The sequence below is a fragment of the Salvia hispanica genome, chromosome 1, assembly GCF_023119035.1.
Source record: "Salvia hispanica cultivar TCC Black 2014 chromosome 1, UniMelb_Shisp_WGS_1.0, whole genome shotgun sequence".
NCBI lineage: Eukaryota > Viridiplantae > Streptophyta > Magnoliopsida > Lamiales > Lamiaceae > Salvia > Salvia hispanica.
The window spans coordinates 6307600-6317615 of NC_062965.1; the positions used below are offsets into that span (position 1 = coordinate 6307600).

The 10016-nt window shown below is 31.3% G+C and overlaps 1 pseudogene; it reads left to right on the top strand.

The window, feature by feature from the left end:
- The first annotated feature begins 9658 nt into the window (after nt 1-9658).
- LOC125202905 lies at nt 9659-9756 on the top strand (annotated as a pseudogene).
- The last annotated feature ends 260 nt before the right edge of the window (nt 9757-10016 follow it).

Consider the following 10016-nt stretch of genomic DNA (forward strand, 5'->3'; position numbering starts at 1 on the left):
ATATGGGGAAAAAGACCTATGTAATGAAGTAAAAGATCACACGAATGAATTAAAAAACTGGGAGAATGAAGTATTGTTAAATATTTGAAGAATATGAAAAAACACAGCACCTTAGTTTATTTCTAAAACCCTAAACTCATACAAAACAGTAAATAGATGGTTCATATTTAGAGTGTATTACTTCACTATTAAGATTTATTACTTCATTTTGCCAATTAATTACTTCATAGGTTTATACAATATAGCTTTAACTTCATTTTTTCAAATTAATACATCATAAAAAATTAAGATGCAGCAGAATGATGCTTGTACCGTGTCCACATGTTCCCATTTGAAATTTGGTATTTCCTTCAACTCTCTGTCCAAGTTGCTGCAGAAGTTTGCAATGATTTTGCTGACATCCATGTTTTGAGGCTTTGTAACAATTGTATACAACTGTATATTAACATAGTTAGGATTTTCACAACAATTAATATTATTTAAATTTAAATAATATGTACTTACACATGGATAAGTGGTGAAAAATAGGCGTCTTAATGAGTACAGTGATCTGAATTCTTCCATATTATTGAGGTAGGAAGCCCATGCATCTATAACGCCAACCACAATTAATTCGCTAGGTATCAAGGAACACATTTCCATCTTTGTAACTTTTACAACGTCATCGTCATAAACAATTTCAAGTCTGCATATTTTTTAATATATGTTAGAATTTCACATACCAGTAAAAATAATGTGATACACTGTTAGAAAACAATTTAGAAATCATACTTTTCTGTTTTATGTGTTGTAAGAATCCAGTAATATGGTTCTTTTTCATCTTTACTGAGCTTGTTTGTAATCTTAACTGGTCGTTCATTGAATGGAGATCTCAATGCATGAGACACAGTTTTCTCATTTCTAGTACGTACATCCATTCGTTCCTTCAAAGTTTTGATCTATTGTATACAATAAATAAATCAATTATTATAGCTTCCAGTAAACAATGAGCTCAGTCGACACTGGTTTACCAACCAATTAATGGATGCAATAATTAATGAAATAAATAAATCAATTATTATACCTTATTGGCGTTGTAAACAATGAGCTCAGTTGACACTGGCTTACCAACCAAACCACTTTCCATGAAATCATCATCCATGTCTATATCCTTATAAGCATTCAACACTGACTCAATTTCCGCATCCACATTAATATTCTACATAATAAACTAAATTGTAAATATAATGAAGTACAAAGTATGCACTGTTGTTTGATATTCATAAACATAGATTAATAAAGAAAAAGGATCATTTCAATAGTTTTATGTTGTGTGTAGAGGGATAAATATTTTTAATTATGTAAATTATATTTGTACCTTGGTTCCATCGTCTTTATGAAATCTCACATTGGATCTATGCTGATCAACACACGGTGTATTAAAATCATGGTAGTGGTTCAGAAAATGATCCATTTTAGGGACAATATACTTCATTATTTAAGATGTATACTTCTAAAATTGTTATTTTACCTTCTCCGTTAGATTAACTCTTAAGTTTTCCATAAGTCTAGCATCAACACTGAAGTTTGATGGGTGTGTAACATCTGCCATTTGTACATTAAGACCCTGCCAGTAGTATTATATAAAAAATAGTTCATTCAGTTTGACAGTTACTTCATCATACTGAAATATTACTTCAAACAGAGTTAATTAAATGCAAGGTAGAAAATAGTTCATTCAGTACGACAATTACTTCACAATAACGAAATATTACTTCAAATAGAGTTAATAAAAGGCAAGGTAACACTGAACTTTGATGGCTGTGTAACATCTGCCATTTGTATACTAAGATACTGGAAGTAGAATAACATAACAAAATACTTCATTAAATAAGATAGTTAATTCATAATGAACTGGATCTTCTACATAATGAACCAAATTATTAATATAATGAAGTAAAAAGTATTCAGTTATTGTTAAGTTTGATATTTGTAAACATGGATCAAACAAGTAAAGGGATCATGTCACATGGTTGTATGTTGTGTGTAGTAGGGTGATAAAGATTTTTATTCATTTAACTTAGATTTATACCTTGGTACCATCATCCTTTGGCTTATCATCTACATGCAATCTCACATTTGATCCATGTTGAACAACACATAATATATTCAAATCCTGGTATTGATTTAGAAAATTATTCATTATATTATTCATTCCAAGAACAAGCTATTTCATTGTTTTAGGTGTATACTTCTAAAAATTCAGATTTTACCTTCTCCATTATATTAGCTTTTAAGTTATCCATAAGGCCTGCGTCAACATTGAAGTTTGATGGCAATGTAACATCTGCCATTTATACATTAAGACCCTGCCAGTAGTATTATATAAAAAATAGTTCATTCAGTATGACAGTTACTTCATCATACTGAAATATTACTTCAAACAGAGTTAATAAAATGCAAGGTAGAAAATAGTTCATTCAGTACGACAATTACTTCATAATAACGAAATATTACTTCAAATAGAGTTAATAAAAGGCAAGGTAACACTGAACTTTGATGGTTGTGTAACATCTGCCATTTGTATACTAAGATACTGTAAGTAGAATAACATAACAAAATACTTCATTAAATAAGATAGTTAATTCATAATGAACTGGATCTTCTACATAATGGATAAAATTATTAATATAATGAAGTAAAAAAATTTCAGTGCTTGTTAGGTTTGACATTTGTAAACATGGATCAAACAAGTAAAGGGATCATGTCACATTGTTGTATGTTGTGTGTAGTAGGGTGATAAAGATTTTTAATCATGTATTTAGATTTATACCTTGGTTCCATCATCCTTTGGCTCATCATTTATATGCAATCTCACATTTGATCCATGTTGAACAACACATAATGTATTCAAATCATGGTATTGATTTAGAAAATTATTTATTCCAAAGACAAGCTATTTCATTGTTTGAGATGTATACTTATGAAAATTAAGATTTTACCTTCTCCATTGTATTAGCATTTAAGTTATCCATAAGGCCTGCGTCAACACTGAAGTTTGATGGCAATGTAACATCTGCCATTTGTACATTAAGACCCTACCAGTAGTATTATATAACAAACAGTTCATTCAGTATGATAGTTACTTCATTATATTGAAATATTACTTCAAACTGAGTTAATAAAGGGCAAGGTAAAAAATAGTTCATTCAGTACGATATTTACTTCATTATACTGAAATATTACTTCAAACAGACTTAATAAAAAGCAAGGTAATATTTTACCTTATTCACATCATCTACGGGCATGAATTGTACAGCCTCGAAGATATAGTTCCCGGGATATATATCCCTTGACGGTGTATTATCAACATGTCAATTATAAACAGCAATACAAACAAAATCCAATGAATAACTGTTCTCCATTGCCTAAATACAACAAGTTAGTTCCAAAAACCATTTCATATTTTACAACAAAATAAGTTTAGTTCATCCCCAAATACAAATCAAAATAAGTCAGTTAGTTACATGCCATTATTTATATGAATTACAACACTACAAAATTCTCATACTACAACATCCAAGTTTTCAACCAAGAAGTCATTCATCCACTTACGTTCCTTCCACCAACCTCAAATCCTAAATCAAACGAAGGACCTTCAGTGTCCCATCTTTTTCTTTGCTCTGCCACCTTCATTACTTTCTCAACTGCACTCCCATCTCTTGCACGCCCATCATTTTCAATGAGCATTTAGTTGCAACTTTAGAGCATCCATCTTTCTTGACCTCTTCTGCTTCTTCTTCTATATTCTTCATAAGTTCACTTAATGCATCAGCTGCAATTCCCATAACTTTGATAAAGTGCTTTCTACGTTTTGCAGCAGCAGTGATATCACTTCCTTTTATGCAAGATAAGGTGCCAATGTCATGCTTTATACCCCCTTGAAACAGATTACTTCTTTGATGATTGAAAATACCCTCCTTAATGCCTCTTCCAAATGGCCCAGACTCAAGCTCCACTTTCTGTCTTTTGTTTAGCAGTTTGCTTGTCCAGCCCTTGATTGTTGGGAATGTTCTTGTGACGAGCCGTGATTGAAGAACAATCCTATCAACATAACATGGCTACAAAATGAAACTTAGCATTAGCTCGATACTTCTAAATAATACTTCATATTTAAAACAAATTAATTCAAGGCTATATATTTTAGTTACTTACCACCAGAAATGAAACTGGCCCAGTGAATGGTTTGCTCTTGTCTTTAGCCCAAACCTTGTGGGCATGAAGGAGAGAATCAATCACATAACCGCACCAATTATAATCTTTGACATTATCAATGTCATCGATTACCTCTTCAATCTGTGTTGTCAAGTATCCGTCTCCAGAGGGGTTAATCAAGATTTTGTCTAATAAAATCAAGAATATCTTCCTGAACATTTTCCCACCTTCAGCATCACTTAGCATTTTTTTCATAAACATATCAGGGCCCATATTTTTTCTAGCTCGGTTACAAGATTCAGCAATCTCGTTGATGAATTTGTCCAACTTTTGATGTCCATTCCTTTCAAATTTCAAATGACCAATTGGTAAACCAAGCTTGGCATGGACATCATCATCGCCGATATGTAGTATTCCTTGTTTGAACTTTACTCCGCATGTATCTTTATCAAAATTATCTAGTATCTCATATGCAAGCTTTGCTGGAATAAAGGTCAAATTGAAAAGAAGAAGACCCCCAAAACCCATATCTTCTACTGCCTTTCGTTGTTCCTCATTAAGAGATTTTATTGCTTCAACAAACTTTGTGGGACCTCTTTTAAGACACAGAACTCTGTCAGAAACTCATGTGCCCTTAATTGCAACAACTTTATCAACATTCTTAGACGCATTCTTAGCATTCTTTACCATCTTTCTATTTACATCTTCCCCACTAGGTGAAGTATGTTCTGGTTCACTTCCCCTTCTCCTCTTCATACCTAACATATGTTTATAATTAATAATGATAATGATATTAAATGTATAAAGGTTAACATCATATTTAACACTAAATTGCATGACTGATTGAAGTAATAGAATGACAAAATGAAGTAATAAACTAATGTAATGAAGCAATCGCATGACTTAATGAAGTAAGTTAACATTATATTTCAATAAAATGTGATATTTACTTCATTACTGACGGTCATTTGGTTCATTATTTATTAAATATAGTTCATTACTACCGCTTAAGGTTTAACACTAAAATTTGTTGTATCATTAAGCTATTTCAATAACATGTCAAAAATACTTCATAACATACTTAATTTAGTTCATATTTAGTGAGTATAGTTCAATACTATCCAATAATGATATCAAAAGAGATGCCAATAATGCACATTTTTAAATGTTCTTTCTGCACTACAATATAATCAATATCGAGTAAAGAAATTCCAGATACAAGGAAGTGAAACACACAGAAGGGTAGTAGATCATAGTTTATAACATCATATTTGAAAACACTTGTATAGTACCTCTGTTTTGAGGTTCTTCTACTGGTTGCTTGTCATGTCTTTTCTTCGTTCTCAATTCATCAATAACTTCATTAAAACATGTCAGTTTATCTATGTTAGTCACCTATATTATTATTTTTTATTGAATAATTAAAACTTGTTTACATATGCTGCAAACCTGATGGTTGTTTTGTTTTATCTGGATTTTCAGTAGCAGGCTGTTTTGAAGAGCTATTACCACCAGATAATTTCTTCATATTCAACATTTCTGAAAAAAAAAAAGAGCACTATAGTACTTCAATATGGTATTACACAATTCCATTATAGATTTATCAGTTAATTTCAATAGAACATATATTAAATATGAAACAAAAATCCAATATTCATTTGATATACCTCTGTTTTTATGTCCTTCTGCTAGATGCTTGTCATGTTTTTTCTTTGTACGCAATTCATCATTGATTTCATATTCTTCATTAGCAAGCTGTTTTGAAGTATTATCACCACCAGCTACATTCTTCATATTCAACATTTCTGGAAAAAAAAGAGGACTATTTTAGTCAATGGATAAAATGACATGTTGTATTAAATCAAAATATAATGTGAGTTTATGAATTAAACCTTGTAGTTTTTCTGTTGGTGTAATACTCTTCTCTAGAGCCTTCAATTTATTGTCAGCTGCATATAGCAGTTTGTATGTTTATTGATGTGTGCATTAACATGAATGTAGTAATAAAGTGTATAAATGAAGTAACAGACAACATTAATGAAGTAATAAAGTGTATGAATGAGGTACTTGCATAAGTATTTAGAGAGGATTTGTAAAGAAATACTTGCATTCTTCTTCTTTTGTAAGGAACTTTCACCTATACACAAGATTACAGAATAAATATACATATCATCCACTATTACAGATAGTTCACAATGAACACTATGTTACTTCATTAAATACACAATTAACTTCATTATATAGCTTAGATTTCACTTTTTACTTTCTGGCACAGAATTATTTCTAAGTCTTTTACATGATAACTTCAATTAGTAGATAGATTACTTCATTATATCAATTTATTACTTCACCTTACCAATTTACTACTTCAACTATTAGAACATACAGCTTATTTAAATGTGCAAACAACACAGTAGCTGAGTTTAATCCTAAAACCATGCAACACATTAAATAGATAGTTCATATTTAATGTCTATCACTTCATTACAAGCAAGTTTTACCTCCTATATAATCAATACATAATCAAGGTTAACATATCATCCACAATTACAGATAGTTCACAATAAATACTATGTTATTTATTAACTACACAATTAACTTCATTATATAGCTTAGATTTCACTTTTTACTTTCTGGCACATAATTATTTCTAAGTCTTTTACATGATAACTTCATTTAGTAGATAGATTACTTCATTATATCAATTTATTACTTCACCTTACCAATTTACTACTTCAATTATTAGAACATATAACTCATTTAAATGTGCAAACAACACAGTAGCTGAGTTTAATCCTAAAACCCTAAACCCATGCAACACAGTAAATAGACAATAGCTTAGATTATTTTTAATTACATACATCAAGTCAGTGTATATTACTTCATTTAGTAGATTGATAACTTCATTATATTAAGAACAATCATAAAAAAGAACTCAAACTTTTACAACTCCAACAGGTTCATGATCAAGAACAATCATAAGCAACAGAATCAAATAACAACAAGCTCGATCTCAGTTACAACAGAATACTAATGAACAGATTCTCTAGCAACAAGCATCCAACAGTCAACAAGCATTCCTAGGTTTTACCTTCTGTATCTGTAATTTTTTTTCCAGCATCTGCATCCGGCTTCCGATTTGACTTTTTGATCATCTCTGATTTAGCCGGCTGCTTGCGACTATATTTCCTTACTATTTTGACGAAAATAAGAATCTAGGTTAGGAATTAGATGAATTAACTTAAGAGTAAGAAGTTTTCAAAGCTTCAAAGTGTATTACCTTCATCAGAACTCAACTGGCGTCCAGAAGTTTCGGTAGAAGTTTTCCGAGTATCGACCATTTTGCAACTTAATCTACCGATTAAATGTTGAACTTATAGTCGATTTCAGTGGTATATTGCCGGCGATGATCGATGATCGATGGAAGATGAAGATGAACTATCTTTTCAGAGAAGTTTTGAGAGGAGAGAAGAAGATGCGGTGAAAAACGCGTGAGAGGAGATATGGTAAATTTTTGAATTTTTACCCTAATTATGAAATTACAAAAATGCCCCCGAGTTGTAGTAAATTGAGTATATAATGAAGTGCGAAAATTAACCTTTGATTATCTAATCTATTCCATCAAATTCAAGATTATGTGGTCAAGATTCAATCTCTAGTTCGGTCTTTAAGAGTGGAGTTGTGGTTAGTAGGACTATATATATATATATATATATAGAGTTGTGATCATTGTCGAACCAATTTTAAAGACCGAACTAGAGACCAAATCTGGGCCATTAGATCTAGTTTTTTTGATGAGATGTGCTGCTGTGAAAATTTTTCGGCTTCATTACAAGCCCATTTTACTTCATTATATAGGCTTATTACTTCATTCTGTACGTAATACCTTGAAACTACAACATGTTTTTACTTGCTTCCAGTAGGTTTTGAAATGATTCAACATATGCTTCATTCAAATTCATTGACGTGGATTTTTGCTTGATTAACATTTAAAAATGCAATTTATTCAAGTGAGTTTATTACTTCATTCGGAAACGTTATTACTTCATTGGATAAGATTTTTACTTCATTCCAGTAGGACTTCAAATGCTTCTACACATACTTCATTCCAATAATTTATTACATTATTCCATGTGTTTATTAAACCATATTAGCGCCATGGCGTTGGTGATAGATATTGTAGAGAGAAAGAACGGCACGCGACGGCGAAACCACATTTACGTACTGGAATGAAGTAAAAACCTACTAGAATGAAGTAATATATTCTGGAACGAATTTAAATCTTCGTATCATGTTAGTATGACTTATTTACCTTCAGATGAATTAAAATAGGCTCGTGATAAAGGCGAAAATAATTTATAAATTTCTGTATCTTATCCATAAAATACTAGATCTAAAAGCCCTAATTTGGTAGGGTTCGGTGGTTCGGTCTTTAAGAGTGGATTTGTGGATAATGGGACTCTATATAGATATATATAGGGGCGCACTATGGTCCATAAGGCAAATTCTGTCAAAAATCAAAGCAAATCTCAGCCCTTGGATCCTCAGATTAGATGGTTGTGATCATAATACCCGAGATACATTATTACACTAAAAGCGTTACATTATTAACTAGGCTACATAATTAGACTGCACAATCTACATTATTAGACTACAACGTGTTACATTATTAGCCGAGCTACATTATTAGACTACACGATCTACATTATTAGGTGACACGTGGCATTAATCTAACGGTTACATTACAGGATCCAATGGTTGAGATTTGCTTTGATTTTTGACAGAATTTCACTTATGGACCTGATCACATCCCTATATATATATATATATATATATATATATATATATATATGGGAGTGCTCAAATCCATAACCCAATTTATGTCAAATGTCCAATTAAATCTCACCCATTCAATTTCTTAATCTGACGGTGGATTTGACTGCCATTTGTATTTTATTTAATAATTATAATAAGCATAAAAGGGTAAGGATGGTATTGATATATTTTGGCAGTTTTTAAGTATCCATGATTCACGTTTCTTATTTTTAGCGAGATTGATTTGCCTTAACTGAAACAAAATCAAAATCACGGAAGGCTCTTTCTCTGGAGATTTTTTCCGTAAACATAAACACAACCACACATAGCAAGAAGTTCTGCTCCGTCGTTCACCATCTCAAGAGTATTTCGCGGTTATCAACGATGGAGGAATGTAAAAAATGTTTATGCGTATGATTTTTGTAGTGTATTCCGTTCTATAAATTATTGCAACTTTGTAAATTACAATCTGTTGCAATTTTTCTAACCACTAAGGAGGCTGCCACTCTTGCCCTTCGGCCTTCGCCCTAGTCCGTACCTGTTCATGGAGATAAAGCCGCAATTTTTGAACAGGGATTCTCATCCTATCAGAGCAAATATTTCAATTATGTGAATTAGTATATACATTTTGTTTATAAACGAAAAAAATGGTGTTTAGCAGTGATGATCAGATTACTAATCCCAGCTCTATGACACCTTGAAGGTCAGGGACAATACTTTTTTCTCACGTCTCGTCTGAGCCACTCCATTTTTAATTTTAATTTGTTGCAATTTTTCTAGTGAATATACGTTGTTCAAATTGTTTTGTGATTAATGTCTTTTTGTATTTGCACGGCAATATTTTAGTATCATGAAGGCAATGTAATCGTGTCATGTTTGTTGGAGTTGTACTGAAATATAGGAATATGTACATAATGTAACTTGGTATATATCTATAATGTATTTCGTGTTTTTGGTATATATCTTGTTGTCTTACCGAGGGTATTTATGAATCCAACATTTGTCAA